This window comes from Carlito syrichta, unplaced genomic scaffold (genome assembly GCF_000164805.1).
Source record: "Carlito syrichta isolate Samal-C Ts95f unplaced genomic scaffold, Tarsius_syrichta-2.0.1 Scaffold301567, whole genome shotgun sequence".
Taxonomy (NCBI): domain Eukaryota; kingdom Metazoa; phylum Chordata; class Mammalia; order Primates; family Tarsiidae; genus Carlito; species Carlito syrichta.
In genome coordinates this window covers 377-20,747 of record NW_007245663.1, presented here as the reverse complement: position 1 = coordinate 20,747, position 20,371 = coordinate 377, and the positions used below count along the sequence as shown (strand labels likewise).

Sequence of the window (20,371 nt, the reverse complement as noted above, 5' to 3'; positions counted from 1 at the left end):
CGTTGGAGTCTCACTCTGTCACCCAGACTGGAATGCAGTGGCTGCTCCCGGCCACCGCAGCCTCGACCCGCTGGGCTCTGGCGATCCTTCCACCTCAGCCCTCCGAGTAGCCGGAATTACAGGTGCATACTACCACGCCCGGCTGATTTTTGATTTATTGTAGAGATGAGGTCTCGCTGCCCAGGCGGGTCTCGAACCCGCGGGCTCAGGCAATCCACTCACCTCAGCCTCCCAAAGGCGCGGGATTACAGGCTGAGCCACCGAGCCCGACTTCAAATTTTTTACAGCTCTGTGCATGTCTGCGAAGTAAATGTTACTAAGTACACCAGTTTGCAGATGCATCATCAGCAAATCATGAGGATTGATGGTAGGTTATCTCAAAATTAAGTGTTATGTTTTGGCCAGCTAGCACATTTACAGCAATTAGAATATCAGATTAGCAAGTGGAAAGGAGGGCCCTGTGGGAATGGAACGGATGACAGGGACACTTTGATGACCTTGTAGAAATACAGGAAAGGCTGGAGCAAAGACAAAAAGAGCACATCCAAGAGGGCAGCCAGGGAGTGCCACCAGGGGCTTAGGGCCTTGGAAACACACCAGGAAAAACAGTGTGGCTAAAAAGGAGATCTTAACTCATTTTACAATTTCACTCTGTTTTTGTTGAAATGACCCTTTTATTGTACTCATCATTGCTTAGCCAGGGAAATCCAGGGGGACTTTCTTTCTTCCCAAATAGATTTTTTACCCTAAACTTAGACAAACACATAAGGCTATATGAGCAGGCACTGTGATGCCAATAGGTCTGAGGGAAAAGCAGTTTATTGCAGAATGAACTTTGGCCAACTTATTAGTAAAAGTTGTAACATCGGGTTCTAAGGGAAGCTGATGTTATATCTTCTAGTGTTGATGACAAAAAACACTGTAACTGAAAGAGCCTCCAACTCCTGCCCCCATAACTCCCATTTCACAGTAACACCAACATAAAGACATTTACTAAGCAGAAACTGGTTAAAAAAAAAAAGGCAGGATGAGAAAGTCACATGTGAATTTTTTAGGACTAGGAAGAGCAGATCAGCCCATTCAATTAGGGTGTTGCAATATAGGGGGTTCTCAGGGACCTACTATGTAAGAAGTAGCTCTAAATTAAAACTAGTACATGAAGTGGAAAGTTAGTAGGTTTTCCATCTGCACTCGGCTAGTTTCCAGTTGTAATTAACTCTCAAGGATCTTCCATTCAGTGAAAAATCTTGGGACTATTAGCACCACAGAGCTCTGTTGAAATTTTAACTCACAGCCATTTGTCATGGTTGATGACAAATTCAACATCTTTTCCCATAAAGTTATGTCCTGCAGAGCATATTGATATATAGATAAGCCATATTTGTACACAGTGCTTCATTCATGGACTTGGTTCTCTTCTCGAAGTCACACCCTTATTATCTCAGACCCCACCCTGATGAATATGACATTCCTCTCCTCCTCCCTGCAGCCATCTCAGAGTGAAGGAATGACTTTTCTTCTAACTCTGTGGCTTTTATCCTTCCTGTCCTTCATTGGGACTGTGGTCCTAAACCTGTTCGAATGACCAGACAAAATACAGATTATAGCATATGAGTGATGATTGCTCCAATATTCATGTTTTTTAAAAAAATTAAATATTTTGATCTAGATGATCTGAAAGAAAAATAATAGTTCTAGTTTGGCCAGTTTCATAGAATTTAAGAAATCTTGGATTGCCTGAACCTGCGGGTTCGAGTCCTGCCTGGGCAACTTGGCGAGACCTCATCTTTACAATAAATCAAAAAATCAGCCGGGCATGGTAGTGCATGCCTGTAATTCCGGCTATTCGGAAGGCTGAGGCGGAAGGATCACCGGAGCCCAGCAGGTCGAGGCTGCGGTGACCGGGAGTGGCCACTGCCCTCCAGTCTGGGTGACAGAGTGAGACTCCAACTCAAAAAAAAAAAAAAAAAAAAAAAAAGAATTTAAGAAATCTTTGAAGGATGATTTTGTATTAGCATTTTCTATTATAGAAGAAAGGAAATAATTCTCATGTTGTTATATGATATTTTAAAGGGTTAGAATCAAGTAGATGGAGCTGAAGGTCAGAACGTGTCTGACTTCCAAGTCAGCCAGCTTGTTCTGCTTTCTTACACTAGTTTGAGATTGTAAAAGCTGGCCAGCTGAGGTACAACAGGTTCACACCAGTGTGGCTTCAATGATCCCGTTATTTTGATTGGTCATGCTTGCTGTTGAATGCATTTACTATCACCTTCAATCCCTGGAGAATCGGGAGAGGAAACAGTAGAGATGAGTGCAGATGACTTCCTGATATTCAAGTGTAAGTTCTCATTCTAGTGGGTCAGAAAGAAGCATCTTCTTAATATAGGGTAGTTTTCCACTGCTTAAAAAAAGGAATGAGTTTTGTTGACAATCTGAAACTATAGGCATGTTATTACCACAAAGCTTTAACAAATGTCAACTGTACAGGGCACCTGAACCTTGACCACCAGCGACATTTTTACTACAAACTCTAGTCAGGTTTCGTTCCTTGCTGACACAAAACCTGGTGACAATGGGGGAAATGAATTTGAAAGACAGTGATTGACTTTATAAAGGTTTACAGTGTCTCTTCGATAAAAAATAATATGAACATAATGATTCAAGATACTTGCAACAAATACTTTTGTCTGAAGCTAGCAGATCTAAGGTGAAATTATTAGTTGAAGCAGCTCTGTATATTAAAAATATTTTAAAATATGCATTTTGCTCTTGAGAGTAGGCAGATGGAACTTAACAGCAATGGGTATCTTAACATTTATTTTAGTAAAAGTTTTGGTTTTTGCTTTGACCTACAGGAAAAAGATTTCTACTGATCCTATTGATATATGTGGTTATTTTCTTTGTCTGTCTTGATATTATCATCTAAGCTTTGATGGACTTGAGACTGTCTTGATAAATGCCGTTATGCTTAAAATTCGTTGGATATTGATACAAATTTTCTTTCGCACATAAAGCTTTACAGAAATCTGTTTTTGAAAAATAGTTTAAAAACCTCATGCCCTTGAAATGAGACTGGAAGTCATTTCAGTACATTTGATTAAGTGCTCTAGTAGCTCGGCAAATAAAAACTCATAAAATTTTACTAAGAATTTCAACAGTTATCTGACCTAGACTTTCCTTGTGGTGAAATAAACAAGAAACTGTTGGTATTTCCTTTCTTTCAAACAAATGAGACAATCACTTCCACATCAATTTTTAAAATATCACTGACTTGAAATTGATTATTGTTTGCGGTTAGGTCAAGTACAGATAGAAAACCAGGACCAAATTTTCTCGCAATGAATTAATTAGTTTAGAGCTTTTTCTCACATACAGCTTTCTGCCATTAGACATTTGACCTATCTTGTTACTTAACATTCCCAAACATATCAGTGTGGCAGATACTGTATTCCACTTTGTTTGGTACGATCAATGAGCTAGGCTTTCATTTTTAAGGAAAGTCAAGTCGTTATCTCTTTCTGATTTCTGTGAATTGTCTGAATCTTCAATTTTGAACTATTTTATTCTATTTAACAAGTCTATTTTTGTAGGTTGAGAAACTGAAAATTGGAACGAATAGTATATTGGTGTCAATTTCTGAAGATAACAACTTAGAGAGCAACATGGTATTAATGATTACTCTAAAATTACCAGGGTACGATCGACCAAAAGATCTTTTGCTGTTATGTACTTATGAGGCCGGCCATTTAGTTTGCATCCGTGAACCTGTTTGGAGAGCCTACAGTTGTTTGTGTGTTATTTCTCTCTTTAAAACAATTTTTAAAAATTTATTTGTATAAATTTAAGTGGTATAAGTGCACGTTTGTTTTGCGGGTATATGATGTAGTGGTGAAGTCGGGGGGTTTAGTGTAACAATTACCTAAATAAGATGCATTGTACCCAATAAGTAATTTCTCATTCCTCACCTCTCTCCTATTCTCCCAGCCTCTCTACGTCCCCAGTGACTATTATTCCACACTTTGTGTCCTATTTTGTAAGCTCACCTCTTATTCTTGTAGTTGGCTGAGGTTGGCTTAGAGAAAGTGCCATCATTTTGGAGGAAAAAACACTCACGCTGGCTGGTCGGTTACCACTACTTCAGTCTGCAGAATTACCACAGTGTCTTCCAGTTGACCAACGGAATCTACTTACAGACACAGTTGTCACTTGGTATCCATGGAAGATGGTTTCCAGGACTCCCTGTGGATACCAAAGTCCATGGGCACTCAAGTCCCTTATGTAAAGCGATGAAGCATTTGCATAACCTATGCACATCCTCCCATATGCTTTAAATCATCTCTAGGTTACCTATAATACTTAATACAGTGTAAATGCTATGCAGATAGTTGTGTTGTTTAGGAAATAATGACAAGAAAATAAAGTCTATGTATGATCAGTACAGATGCAACAATCCATTTTTTTTCTGAAGTATTTTTGATCTGCAGTGGATTAGACAGTCCACAGATGAGGCAACAACAGATGCAAAGGGCCAACTGTACTTAGAATGTCTACTCAGTAGGTGGGAAACTGAGAACGTATCATCTAAGATACCCAGTTCAGTGCTGTGGACTTGGTGATAAACTGTATAGGTGATAGACTGTATTGGTGATAAACTGTAACTCTATGAAAGGACCAATTACCTTCCGGAGGATGGCGTTCAAGACTCTACAGGAAGAAGACCCAAGATCCTTTCTAGGAGAGGATATAGTGACCACATTTTCAGAACTAGGGAACACTTGTTTAACCCCGAGTCTGCCAGTGTAAAGGAAGGTTTGATGTGTTAATTGCTCCAGAAATTCCAGGCCACAGTGTCGCCATCCATTTCTTGGGCGACATTTGCTTTTACTGATGAAGTTTGTTTGCCCCAGATTGCTCCCTACAACTCTATTTTTAAGCCTGGAACTTTGAACATTGGGCATGTCTTTGCATTTTTGTTACATGAAAACAAGAAAATGTGTTTACTGGGAAGAACAATGTATTAGTTGTTTCGGCCATAGCTATGTTAGCAGAAATTAATTCATCCGAAAGATCAGTCACCAAGTCATTGATTTCTCAGCTTGGGAGCAACAAAATGGCACGAAGCATTGTAGAAAAATATCAAAAGAGAGAAAGATGGGCTCCGAGATAAAGTTCTAAGAAAGATCAATTTTACTCTTGATTTATACTAAAAGAAAGTTCTTTGCTCTACCCTCAATGAATGTCAAGGAGAAAAGACTAAAGAAGCCAATCTTACCTCCATGATAAAATAAACATATAATAAAAGCATTTGCCAAGACAGGAGTTATTTCCAATTAAGTAGAAAAAGCTGAGGATATATTATTTCTTTAAAAAGTCTTCAAAAATGCATCTTCTGTTTCTTCTTTAATTAATTTCGTGACAAAAGCAACTATTCTTCCTAAAAGCTCTAAACATCATCCTCCCATATGACCCTGCAATCCCCCTACTGGGAATATACCCTGAAGAACTCAAATCACTCCATAAAAAAGATACCTGCACATGAATGCTTATTGCAGCATTGTTCACAATAGCAAGAACCTGGAACCAACTACGCTGTCCATCAAAAGAGGAATGGATTAAAAAAATGTGGTACATATACACGATGGAATACTATGCAGCCATAAAAAAGAACAAAATCATGAATTTTGCAGCAACCTGGGTGGAGCTAGAGTCTATAATACTGAGTGACCTCTCACAGAAACAAAGATCTGAGTACCACATATTCTCACTCATATAGTGGACCTTGATCATCCAACGCACTACCATAAGAAAATGACTGACAGTGGTGGGAAACTATGGGGGGTGGGATGGGACTAATGGTAGTAAACATCTGTCTGGGGACAGGGAGATACCTGTTATCAACAAGGGGGCCTGAATGAAGCACATTTGTATTCCTAACCCTTAACTATACCCCACAATATCAAAATAAAAAATATTGATTTAAAAAAAAAAAAAAGAATGCTATGGATTTAAGTATAGGCAACATTGCCATAACATAAATGTAGTTCTGGAAATTCATCACTGGAAGGAATTTCATTAAAATAGTCCCTTCTCTCTTTAAATCTGGTATCAATTTATTTCAAACCCTTGTAATCAGGGTAGTTATAAAGTCATAGGAATTAAGGCATATTTGCTGCTTCAAAAACAAAAAGATATTCATCATTCACTCTTCTTAGATTTTTCTTTATTGGTGCTGGATTTGAGGTTATTCTTAGTATCTGGGAATGCTAGAAAATACATGAGAAACACAAGACAAAGCCCTTAGTAGATTAAAAAAAAAAACCAGAAACACCTTTATTTCTGCCTTTGTATTCCTTTGTCCTTGGGGTCCTGTGGTTTGGGGAAGACCTAACTGTTGCCTGCATCTTCCAGGTCAGTTTTGTTTTCAAATTGTTCCTCGGGCCAATTTAATTGTGTCAAATAAAACTGAGCTCAGTAAGATTCTGACTAGAATGAGAGCAAGGTTTGTGGACTTACCCTTCTTTCATCTTTTTCATGCTATGCATATATACTGCATGCATGTCCTGAAATATCAACAAGCTATATGTAAAAATTTATTTCAAACCGGAAGCAGGAGTAAATACTATAGAATTTGCAAAACTGTGTCCATTAGACTCCAAATTATTAAAATTTGATTTTCTTACACAATAGCCTAGATTTGAACACTGGTACATACAATGAAGGCATGTTTTTGGTGATAATATTGCAAAGCTGAAAATGATAATGTCCATCTTTAGTCAAGAGTTTAATATCAATGCAAATGTCTACTCTTGATAACCATGCGAAACAATAATCATTTCAAATGATTCACAACCGTTCGCCATAAGTTGTAGGAGGACGTTTTTCTAGTAATGATATTTGTGTCTCTTTTCATGTTTATTTTTCTCTTTTTCACAAGTCCATATACTCTTTACAACACAAGAGATCTGTGCCCATCATGTAAGCTTACCTACACTCAGAACTCAAGATAAAACACACTGATATTTCCCAAAAGAATGTTAAAAAATACTGATGTATTCAAAGCTGAAGATAATCTAGAAGATTCACAGTTGGATGACAGCTTAGTGAGTAATGCAAGTAACCAGATGAAAAAAAGAACAAAGGGATTAACGTCAACAGAGTTCTTGACTGGAATATTTGTAGACATGGATTTTTGTGTCTCACTCATACATGAATAATTTTAATGTTCTTTATAATTCTGCTTCTCCATCTATAATAATCAGAACTCAAATAACTGAGTTATTGGCATATTAGAAGGAGCCTTTATGAAAAACACATTTGTTTAGAACAAGATGGCTCAAATGATACGTCCATCACAAAGAAAGCATTACACACCTGGAATCCAGGAGGAACACAGAGAACATCTCAATTGGACAAGCAGGCATGCAGTATGTTCTCAAACTAATTCTATTTAATAGTCAGAAATATTTTTGATGCCGAATGAGAAACAGCCAGGTGGTTGTATAAATAATTTTTTGTAAATGTAATAGAATATTTCCCAAAATTTTTCAGTGAACTGGAAAAAGTATTAACATAGAGCCAGAGATGGGGTGGGAAAGAGGAGATAGGAGAGAGAAAGTATCTTTCACTAAACCTGGTCAATCATTTAACATGTTTTTATAAGGCAATCGCTTGACAACATTTTACATTTATTAGACCTGACAAAAAATAATTACTACTTGAGAACTATTCTTTAATTCTTTTAGAACATTAAGATACATTTTGTCATGCTTTGGTAAGCAGAACTTGAGGTTAAACGTGTTATAAATCCAGTCATGAACGCAGCTAATACAAAGCTATTAAGTAAAATTTTAAAACGGGAGTTAATTTGCACTTAATATTGTCTGGGCATTGATTATTAGAGCATAATATTAATGAGCCTGAATCAGTAGATTCAATGACTTTAGGAATCTGTTAGCTTCTCATTCTGTGGTATTAGGACATTTGCTAATTGAGATATGACTTGTCATTTTTCACAGGATGGGCTAGGAGAGAATATAGGTGAAGAGAATTATACAGAAAGGAAATATTGCTTACAGTGGTTGCCCCACAGAAACTTTAGATATATTTAATATATCCTTCCAACTTAACAGCAATGATAACAATTACATATATACAGACATCTCTGTCTGTGTGTATATATATATAATCCTTAAATTTTCCCTAAGTCCTTCTAGAACCTAAATGTCCTGATTAGGCAAAGCAGAGTAGTATTTACAGAGTATGATGGAAATCATGAGTCCTATCTCATGACTTCTCCTCCCTTTTCCCAGGGTCTTCCTGAGAGACGGCCTTTGGTCATGTACATTTTAGATAGCATTTGCATCTCGGTATTTCCCAGTTATTATCACCAGTCTGACCTTTCCTGAGAGGGCTGGATTTCACGAGTCATTTTCTTCAGCATGTCCAAGAGAATAAATAGAAGTTGCTCAAATGCAGTACAATGTCCTTCTTCAGCTTGCCTCATCTTTTCTAGGTTCGATTTCAACTTAGGGGAAATAATGACTTCAGCTCTTTTGTTCTTTTTTCCTCATTGGGTAACCTGCATTCCTCACTAAGTTATCCTCTGACTGTGAATCTTCTAGGTTATCCTCATCTTTGAATACATCAATATTTTACATTCTTTTGGGAAATAGTCCATTTATTGCCTTATTCCATTCAGTAATTTAGACTTCATAATGATTTCTTCTTACCCCCAATATCTGGTCAATGCCCACTCTCGTTAATTATTTCTGTGATATGAGTTCTCTTCTCCAACTTTACACACAGTTCATTTCAGAACTTTTTTATTTCCCACTTCTAACCGATCCTTCTGCAGTTTTAACACCCTTAAAATTATCTTCCTTTTTTCTTTTAACCACAGTCCTGCATTCAAACAACTAACTGAAGCCTATCAAGTTACTCTAAAATTTTTTACTCTACGTGTTTTAGCTGATTCAAAGTTCTTTAAAAGTAGGTATCTTATTCATCATTATGACCTAAGTACCAAATATGGTCTTACACATAGTAGGCACTTAATGAATTTTCTAAATGAAAAATCCAGACAGACAAAAATTATGCCAGAGATTAAATTGCTATTAACAGAGTTCACATGGAGAGCAGTTATAATAATAATGCTGTCAACTCTAACTAACTTGACATAAAGTTTATACTGTCCTACCATAGGCAGAATTTGTGATCCCTGAAAGATGCCAATAATTCTTGGATTCCGTATTTTCATCTTTTGAATCAAATGACAACCCATGTTTACTGTGGAAAAGACCAATGAGAAAGCATTTTGAGCTATTTTTAAACTCTCCCGTTCCAATTTCTATACACTTTTTTGAGAACATGACCTGCCGGGCTCCAGGGATCCTTCCGCCTCAGCCTTCCAAGTAGCTGGAACTACAGGCGCGCGCTACCACGCCCGGTTAATTTTTTTTTTATTTATTGTAGAGATGCGGTCTTGCCAAGTTGCCCAGGCGGGTCTTGAACCTGCGAGCTCAGGCAATCCACTCACCTCAGCCTCCCAAAGGCGCGGGATTACAGGCTGAGCCACCGAGCCTGGTGAATCGTTCCTTTTTTTAGTCGAATTCATTCTCTCTTCACAAGTTGCCAAGGATATGTATACCCTTGTGTGTATGAATATTTACTATATTGATCTGAAAAATCGACCCACTGTCCTAGACCACTTTGGGTTATACCTCAAGGCTTTATTTCACTGAAATCACTCTAATCCAAACACATTTTTGAACTAAAGGATAGGAAACTGGTTTCTGGCTCCCTGGAGTCATGCATGAGCTTACTGTAAACATCGAAGTGTATTTGAAAGAGTGAAAACCATAAAAGTCAGGACCATGAAAAACACATTTGATTAGGAAAACCACAGGGGACCAGAAAGAAGAATAATTTAACTCAGGGGAATTTCATCTTCAAAGCAACTCAGTTACTGTCATATAGCCATTTTACAGAGAAAACAGAAACATGCAGTTTAAGAGCTTCAGAGCTCTTCAGAGCTTACACATGAAGCCCAGTTCCCACAAGGGTTTCTCCAAGTCTGCAAAGGAGACCAACCCTGCCGGTCGGTGTGTAACTTCACCTATTAGTGGACAAAATGCACTAGACAAGAGTCCTTACCTTCCTTTTTCATCTCCTAATCACCTTCACCTAAGTACACCACATGCTTTGCTATAATCACAGATGAAATGTATTCTCATTAAGGATGTAAATTTTTAGGAGTGGACACCCAAATTAAGGGTATTCAGAAAGTACTAATGAGTTACTCATTCTACTTTTGTTGTTTGGTTTTCCTATTAGCTAAGTGAAACATTAAAACCTGATAAAAGCCGGGCTCGGTGGCTCAGCCTGTAATCCCGCGTCTTTGGGAGGCTGAGGTGAGTGGATTGCCTGAGCCCACGGGTTCGAGACCCGCCTGGGCGGTGAGACCTCATCTCTACAATAAGTAAAATAATCAGCCGGGCATGGTAGCGCATGCCTGTAATTCCGGCTACTCGGAAGGCTGAGGCGGAAGGATTGCCGGAGCCCAGCCGGTAGAGGCTGCAGTGGCTGGGAGCGGCCACTGAACTCCAGTCTGGGAGACAGAGTGAGACTCCAACTCAAAAAAAAAAAAAAAAAACAACAACAACCTGATAAAGGAGATTTGGGTAGATAGCATAGGCCAATTTCAAAGTAAGCATGATGGCCTAGTAAGGTCCCAGGAGAAAAGGAAGTCCAAAATTGCTCATTTCATTTTATTGCTGCTACCCAGCCTTCATCCCCTAGCACCCCGTTTCCAGCTGAAAGTGAAAGAACAGTTCTTTCAAATACGATGCCCTCTTATCAACAAGGGTGCCTGAACGAAGCATATCTGTATACCTAACCCCTAGCTGTACCCCACAATATCATAATAACAAATACTTATTAAAAAAAAGGAAAAAAAAAAACCAAAACAAATATGATGCCCTGTTTACTTAAGCCTGTTTTATTATGCTCTAACCCTCAGTTATAAATATGAGAATATTTTCATTACATGATTTTTTTCCTCTAAAATATGTTTTACAATGTTGTTTTCTATATTATTTCAGCTAGAAGCTTTTACCTACAAGCTCTGAGAGGCAGCACTTGAGAATAGGTATTACGAAGCTGAAGATCAAAGACTGAGTGGGAAGATAGGCATAGGGACTGGAAATAGTTTCCGTAAAGTTGGTTGCGATATCTGTCTTTAGTTCACTCAAGTAATTAAGAAATTGGTAAATTGGCTGCATTGTTCCTGTTTTTGCAGCATTTGAGAGAAAGCTTCAGAAAATAGAGGTGGAAGTCAGTCCAAAGAGGTACCTGAGCCGATATAGGGCAACTCTTGTTTTATTTTTTGAGTTGGGGTCTCGCTCTGTTGCCCCAGTCAGTGGCACTATCATGCTCACTGTGGCCTCAACCTCCTGGACCCAGAGTGATCCTTCTGCTTCAGTCTCCCAGATAGCTGTGACTATAGGCGTGTGCCACCATGCCCGGCTACATTTTTTTGTAGAAATGAGGTCTCACTATGCTGTCTAGTTTGGTCTTCAACTCCTGAGCTCAAGCAATTCTCCCACCCTGGCCTCTCAGAGTGCTGGGATTGTAAGCCTGAGCCACCGTGCCTGGCCTCGATGGCAACGCTTGATACTGGAAAAAGTTTCTGCTTTTTTCTGAAGCACAAAGACATGCCTAGTTTTTCTTTCCTTCTTTGAAAGAATCTAATTTCATTTTATATCTTAAATATTTCAACATGTCCTGAAACATTTGTCAACAGTTTATTTTATGAAAATAACATGCTTTAAATAGCAGGCCATAAAAACCGAGTAATTCTTTTAACAAACTTCTCAGACCCTGACTACTTTGCCTAAGTTAGATTGGGCAAATATAATACAACCAATCTTGTTTTTCTAATTATTATTGTTCTGGAATATCCCTCAGGTCAGATTTAATACACAATCTCATTTTTCCTGAGCAAGTTAAGAAACAACGAGAAAACAGAGTTGACCCTGAGTTCACAATAATTGAAAATAAATTTACGTGCTACAGAAAGAAGACCAAAATAAAGTCTTATGCTTTTCCCCTAAGCCCTTTAAAATGAATTTTTCCATTTTTATAAAGTTTATATATTTCTCTCTCTCTCTCCATCTTTATATATGTATATATATATATATGTATATACACACATCTAAATCTACTTAGATACATAGATTTATACATACACATATATGCACATCTGTACCTATGGATATCTACCATCTAACTGACATTTATCATCTATTTGTCTAAATGGATAGGTATATAAATAGAAGGAAGACAGGAAAAAAAATAAAAGGAAAGAAGGAACTAAACAGGAGCAAGAACTGTAGGTTACCCAGGTCTAGAGATGCACAGTAGAGATGTCAAAATCAGCAATCTGAACCTTTCATTTTACACAGGAGAAAATCAAGAACATAAGGAGAATTAAACCCCCTATTCATAGCCATATACTACCCAGCACCAGAAATATTTGACTAATAATAGACACTCTAACCACTTGATTTAAATCCTTCCGATTAAAATCCAGACATCTACATCTGCCTTGGATGAAATTGTTTCCAAATTTATGGGTGGGTCTTGGTATCCTTGAATATAGTCTTACCTACCTAAAAATATTGTTCCTGCATTTCTGGATGTTAAACATTGGTTTCTATGGCAGCCACAATGTAATATAGTTGATCTGTTTTCTTTATTACAGGGAAACTCCCACTATCAATTCTTACTTTTAAGGTCGAAAACGTCTATCAACTATTCCACCAGCTGTGTTGTATTTGTAGGGTTACAGTTTGGGAAGAGCGCTGAAGGTCATTTATTCTGGCTTCCCGGTGGAAGCCGTTTCCACAGCACCTCTGACTAACGAATCTCAAGGATCTGAATTTCCTGGTCTCCCTTGGTCTGATTCTGTTTTCGCACTCCAGCTTCACCTGTGCTTCTCTCTGACAGCTGCTTTCCACTCTCCAAACTCTTCTCTCGTTCTCTTGAATGCACCAAGCTCCTTCCAAGGTTAGGAGCTCCGCAGATGCTCTTCCTCAGTCTGGTTTGTTCCTTTTCAGCTCTTCACCTAACAGGCAACTAGGTCTCATCTGAGATGGCATTTCCTCACACAATCCTCCTGACAGCTTCTATCACTAGTTCTTTCCCACTTAAAGAAAATATTTGCAGCCCCAATAACTTCTCAACTTTATTTTTAACTTTCTCTTAGTGTTGTCTAATCCTTCCCTTTTGAACACTCTTTCTTTTATGTAGAAAGAAGAAGGACACAAACGAGAAACTGAGTAACTCCACATTTGCTCCCACCCCCTGGCATGGAGTGAGGTGACCCTTCTTTACTCACTGCCTTGTTCCAAACAATGTGAAAAGAATCTTTGGCTTGCCTGAGCATTTTTCTCAAAGCTTCAGCCCACTCTGGATTTTCCCCTCTCTCACACTATACTTACAGCTCAGAAAACACCTTTGTGAGACTTCCTAATAATATGTTCTTTTGTTCACCTGGTCTCCAAGCCCTTTTTTAGGCATTGAATTTATTGGAGCCTCTGTGTAGCCTCGTGAATTTTTCCCGTGGCCTCTCTCTCTTCCATGTCTCATTGGGATTAGGTGAAATGCTATTTCCGGAATTTAAAAAAATCAATTTTTTATGAAGATCTTACTTTGAGAACCCCATCTCCCGCCCAAGCTGCCAGTGATTCCATACTGCCACATGCCATCAGCACTTCCCTGTCCTCATCTCACTGTTTATCTTAGCAACCTCTGACTCCACTGACCATTCCCTTCTTGAAAAACTTCCTGGCTTGGGTTCATGATGACACTCTCTTCTGGTTTACCTCTCACTTTGCTGGCTTTTTACTGACTTTCCATGCAAGATCCTAAATGTTAGAATAAGCCAGAGCTTGGTCCTCAGGCCTCTTTTTTCTTCTCCCTGCTCTCTCTCTCTCTAGGTGATGTCCTCAAGACTGTGGCTCTAATAGCATCATAGGCCCTTGATTCCCAAGCCTCTATATTCAGCTAGGATGCCCTCTGAGTGCTCTGGATTCATATATCCAAAAAACCCGATTGATATTTCCACATAGATGCCTAAAAATACCTCCAAAAGCTGGAAATGAATTCTTCATTTTTCTTTCAAACTCATTTCTCCCCTAAATCGACCCATCTTAGAAAATGACCTTTCCAAAGAGGAAGTCAAGTTATCCTTCTTTGCTGATGATATGATCCTACACCTTGAAAATTCAAGAGAATCTTTTAAAAACCTGCTTGCACTGATAAAGGACTTTGGGAAGGTCTCAGGGTACAAAATAAATATGCAAAAGACAGTTGAATTCCTCTACACCAACAACAAGCAGGCAGAGAATCAAATAAAAAGCACAATCCCATTCACAATAGCCACCAAAAAAAATGAAATACCTCAGCATCTTTCTAACCAGTGAAGTGAAAGACCTTTACAATGAAAATTACAAAACACTCCTTAAAAAAATCCAAGAAGACACAAACAAATGGAAAAATATTCCATGCTCATGGATAGGAAGAATCAATATTGTTAAGACGTCCATCCTACCAAAGGCAATCTACAGATTCAACGTAATACCCATTAAGCTACCAACATCATTCTTCTCAGACCTAGAAATGACAATACAAAAATTCATATGGAAACATAAATGACCACGAATAGCTAAAACAATCCTTAGCAAAAGAAACAAAGCAGGAGGTATCACACTTCCAGACTTTAAACTTTACTATAAGGTTACAGTAATCAAAACAGCCTGGTACTGGTACAAGAACAGGCATATAGACCAATGGAACAGGATAGAGATTCCGGAAGCAAAGCCTCAATTCCTCAACCAACTCATCTTTGACAAAGCCTCCAACAACAACCACTGGGAAGAGGAGAACCTATTCAGTAAATGGTGCTGGAAAAACTGGCTGCTCACATGGCAGAAGATTTAAACAGGACCCCTGCCTATCACCATATGCAAAAATTAACTCTAAATGGAACAAAGACCTAAACATAAAACCTCAAACTATAAGAATATTAGAAAGTGCAGAAGACATCCTTATGGAAATTGGAACTGGGAACCAATTCCTATTCAGAGTCCCAAAGGCCAATATCTTAAGAAATAAAATAGAAAAGTGGAACCTCATCAAATTAACGAGCTTCTGTAAAGCAAAAGAAACCATCAAGAGAGCAGGGAGACAGCCCGCAGAGAGGGAAAATATATTTGCCAATTGTTTATCTGACAAAGGCCTAACATCTAGAATCTACAAGGAACTCAAACGCATCAAAGGAAAAAAACAAGCAGTCCCTTTAAAAAGTGGGCAAAAGACATGAATAGACACTTCTCAAAGAAGATATATGGGCAACCAACAGACACATGAAAAAGTGCTCAGCCTCACTCATCATTAGAGAAATGCAAATCAAAACCACACTGAGATACCACCTAACCCTTGTAAGAATGGCCATCATTAATAAAACAAACAACAATGGATGCTGTTGAGGATGTGGAGAAAAAGAAATGCTTCTACACTGCTGGTAGGAATGCAGACTAGTACAACCTCTTTGGAAGACAGTGATTTCTGAAAGAACTAGAAATTGACCTTTCATATGACCCAGCAATTCCCCTATTGGGATGTACCTGGAGGAACTCAAATCATTCTACAAAAAAGATACCTGCACATGTATGTTTGTTGAAGCTCTATTCACAATAGCAAAAACACAGAACCAACCGTGTTGCCCATCGAAGCTGGACTGGATAAAAAAAATGTGGCACATATACACAATGGAATATTATGCAGCCATAAAGGAGGGCAAACATACGGACTTTGCAGTAACTTGGATGGATTTGGAGTCGATTATGCTCAGTGATTTATCACAAAAATAAAGAACTGGGTTCCATATGTTCTCACTCATAAGGTGACCTTGAACAATTATAATGCTATAAGAAAAGGACTGGCAGTAGTGGGAAACTGTCAGGGGAGGGGGGTGGGACTGGCAGTTGAGGAAAACTGCTAGGGGAGGGAGGGGCACGCCTCATCAACAAGGGTACCTGCATAATCAATGCTTGTATCTTGTATACCTAACCCTGAATTGTACCCCACACCTTTATAATAAATAAGTAAATTGAAACAAACAAACAAACAAAATATATAAATAATATAATGAATGAATGAATAAAAAAATAAAATTAAAAAGAGAAAAGAGAAAATGGCTATTCCAGCCACTCAGCATCTTCAGTATGAATCCTGGTGATCATTTCAGTTCCCCCTTTCCTTCATCTCCAACTGTTACTCAGTTCATTAGAAAATTCTGTCAGCTCTGTCCTCAAATGCTTCTGAAACGATTTACTTCTCTCTGGAGCCACTGTTCTGCCCCTGATCTATGCCACTGTCCTCACTGGTCTCCAGGACCACTTCTTAACTGGTCTGTCTTTTTTTTTTGAGTTGGAGTCGCATTCTTCTCACCTGGGCTAGAGGGCAGTGGCACGCTCCCAGCCACCGCAGCCTTGACCTGCTGGGCTCTGGCAACCCTTCTGCCTCAGCCTTCCAAGTAGCTGGAACTATACACTCACACCACCATGCCCGGCTAGTTTTTGTGATTTACCATAGAGACAAGGTCTCACCAAGTTGCCTAGGCTGGCCTCCAACCCTAGGGCTCAGACAGTCCTCTCGCCTCGGCCTCCCAAAGTGCTGGAATTACAGGCTGAGCCACTGCACCCAGTCTAGGCTGTCTTCTATTCTGACCACCCTGCAACCATTCTCTGTGAAGAAGCCAGAGTGATCTTTTATTTTTTAGAAATTATTTTATTGTAAAGATGTGGGGTACAATTCAGGATTAGGTATACAAGTGGCCATCGTACAGGTAAAGTTTAGGCCTCCCTTTGGTCCCCACTTTGCCTGGTTTGAGATCAGGTACCCTTATTAATGTTATGTGTCCCCCCTCCCCCCAGCAGTTTCCAGCTACCACCAATTCCTTTTTTATTGTATTATAGTAAATGTTCAGGGTCCGCTTATGAGTGAGAACATACAGTACTCCATTTTTGGTTTCTGGGATAGATCACTGAGTAGGATAGACTCTGAATTCATCCAAGTGGCTGTGAAGTCCATAATTTTGTTCCTCTTTATGGCTGCATAGTATTCCATTGTGTATATGTACATTTTTTATCCAGTCCAGTTTTGATGGGCAACATGGTTGGTTCCATGGTTTTGCTATTTTAAATAGTGATATTGTAAATATCGGCAACAGACAGAAAATCAAATAAAAAGCACAATTCATAATAGCCACAAAAAACAAAAATCAAAAACAAAAAAGAAATGCCTCGGCATCTTCCTAACCAGAGAAGTGAAAGGTCTTTACAACGAAAACTACAAAACACTGCTCAAAGAAGTCAAAGTGGACACAAACAAATGGAAAAGTATCCCATGCTCATGGATTGGAGGACTCTACGTTGTTAAGGTGTCCTTCCTATTCAAGGCAATCTACAGATTTAATGCAATACCCATTAAATGACCAGCAGCATTCTTCTCAGACCATGTTTCCATTAACTGAATGACAACGTTTAGAAGATGTCTCCAAACATGTAAGTCATCATTCTTCATCCTGGGCCACAACTCGCATTTGTTTATGAGTGTTTTGTGTGAACTCTTACACATATCCTTCTCGTGGTTCACTTCCTTGTATGGCTCCACATGTGGCTCTGTTTAACTTGAAAATGCCTCTTTTTATCCACTCAGTGAAGGAAAGAGAGGTCCAAGAAAGGGCTGTCCCAGACGTCTGTCTTTGCTCTGATACATTGAAGATACGATCTATAGTGTCTGTGCGTGGTGAGTCTCTTCTTAGAAAGCTCCTGCATCTTCAGCCTTACTGGGGTCCATCTTCAGAGGTCCACAACCTTGGCAGCCCAGAGTGATCTTTTTAAAGGATTCCTACCCGAGGCTTTTCCTGACCAGTGAATCACAGAGTCCTCTTCAGGCCACTCTCATTACGTTACCACTTAACATTTTTTCCTTAATAACACCAAAAATTGCCGAATTACTTGCTTATTCACTTATGTGTCTATTTCCCTATACCAGAATGTAATTTCCATGACAGCAGTGGCCTTGTACATTTTACTAACCTCTGTTATCCTCGATGCTAAAAAGAATATTAAAGTTCACAGTATGTTCAGTAGGTATTATGTGAAAAAATGTTCCACAGGCTCCATTTAAATTAGTGTTTTCTCATTTTACCCAGAAATGAAAACCCAAATCCAACATATTTATTAGAACCTTCAGAGCCCTCCATGTCCTGACCCCATAATAGCCCCTTCCCAGATTTTGCTACCCGCCCCCCTCCCTGTGTACCAGGCACATGGGATTCTTTGCTGTTCCTGGAAGATGCCAGGCAAACTGCTTGCTGTTTCTTCAGTCTGGAATGGTCTGTCTCCTCTTACACACATGGCTCACTCCCTCACTTGCTCCAGACAAATTTGCAAATATTATCTCAGTGAGGCTTTTCCTAGCACCTGGTCTGAAATTTCAACCCCATGCCACTGACACTTTTAACATGCCTCCTTAATATTGATCTCTAATGTACTACAGATTTTACTTGTTCATTGTTTACTCTCCACCTCCCAATTAAAGGTAGGCTCCACGGAGTTAGGGATTTTCCTCTGTTTGGTCCACACTGAGCCCAGAACAGTGTTCGACACTATTAACAAATGAAATGAACAAGCAACTCGATACATTATTTCTCTCGATACATTCAGCAGTTTTTTAGTTAAAAAGACTGAACTGACTGAAAGATTTTTTGGCCATTCGGCAAACAGAGTGTTACCTGCATTATTGGTAACCTAGACAAGTTTCCCTTATTTTTTTTTTAAGTTTTAAAACAGAGTTTATTAGTGAGAAGAAGAGAAGGAAAAAGGAAGATTCATGGCAGGGAGACCTGCCATGGGCAAGTTTCTCAAAAAGAAAAACTGTTCATGTTTCCTTTATTTAAGGAGGACCAATGAGAGACGGTTGATATTTGGAGAACATGAATAATGATTGCAAAGGGCGTGAAACAAATTAGGTAATACTCTCAAACATATATGGGGTCCCACTAGTCTTACTATTATGCGTAGTAACACTGGTGTTTCCTACTATACAATAAACTGAAGCCCCACATATACCTAACTATAAAGAAAGAAATCATTCCCCTTTGGCAGACATCTTTAGAAAGCGACATACTCTTCATGGGAAACGCCTGGCTTATCCTGTTCTTACTGTAATCATTTTCCTGCCTCTCAACATTACAATTACTTGCTTAAGAGCTGAACTACTGGTCAACCTGCCTTGATGAATCAACTCACTAAAGTGGATTAATTGCGGGATGAGCTTTATGGGACTGGTTGGTCTATGTTTCATGCTGTATTGATCTGAGAGAACCAAAACCAAAAATTTCCGGGAGTGAGGGTGGGAAGAGAGCAGATTTCTGTTGAGAACCACCTGGGACTCTGGACACCTTCCACTGTTCTGGAAGAGCAGTGAAATACATAAGCAGCCGTTCTGAAACCAGCGATCATAGAAGCTGGTGTCCCGAGGAGCTGAGAAGATCAATGATGATGGGGTTCCCTCCCTACCAGGGCAAACATGCCTGTCCTGCAGCCGACGTATGAGAAAGCAGAGCAGGGGTTCGCCTACATTGGACAGATTCCCTTTATCCCTCCTTGGCAACGATGAGAACAGGCTCATCCGGTCTCACCTGAAATGCTTCGCTTTCCTTTCGAAGGAGGCGGACCTTGCACGGGAGTCCACAGCCAGTCCTTAAGCAGAAAAGCCCCCTTAGTGCCGAACTGTCTGTCAAGACGACCATCGGGCGACCATCCCCTGGCACCCCTCTTGCCTTCCGGGATGGCTGACCCCACCTGGGCAGAGGGTTATGGCAGATGACAAGGATGGCTCTCACTTCCCGACTCCAGTTTGGACTTTACAGCTGCTTGAAAATTTAACAGATTTGAGCACTCAAGTTTACGATAACGTCGAAGCCCGTCTTCCCTGCTAACTTTTCAAAATGTCTAACACTAAAATTCTGTACGTTCGCTCTGCAATATCAGTGAATACGTGTGACTAGAACTCAGTGCTGAGCACCGCACACATGTGCTTTTAAACAGAACTCGTTCAAAATTCGCAGAGATGCCACGTTAAGTAATAACGCTGTGGCTCCTAACCCCGAAACTGCATGTGATTAATCCGGGCTGAACGTAAGGAGGCATTCCTTGAACGGCTGGGACCTTACACCCTCCGCTCTTGACTTAAGAAGCCAGCAAGCAAGCGACCGGCGTGACCGCTTTAACCACACACA

General features: G+C 39.4%; 1 protein-coding gene across 1 annotated transcript in view; it reads right to left on the bottom strand.

The window, feature by feature from the left end:
* Positions 1–20,143, bottom strand: part of RAB27B (RAB27B, member RAS oncogene family) — a 65,458-nt gene extending 45,315 nt beyond the window's left edge. The window contains exon 1 of the mRNA XM_008054868.2: positions 19,772–20,143. The gene's annotated coding sequence lies outside the window, so the exon portion shown is untranslated. The remainder of the gene's footprint in view (positions 1–19,771) is intronic.
* Between the last annotated feature and the right edge of the window lie 228 nt (positions 20,144–20,371).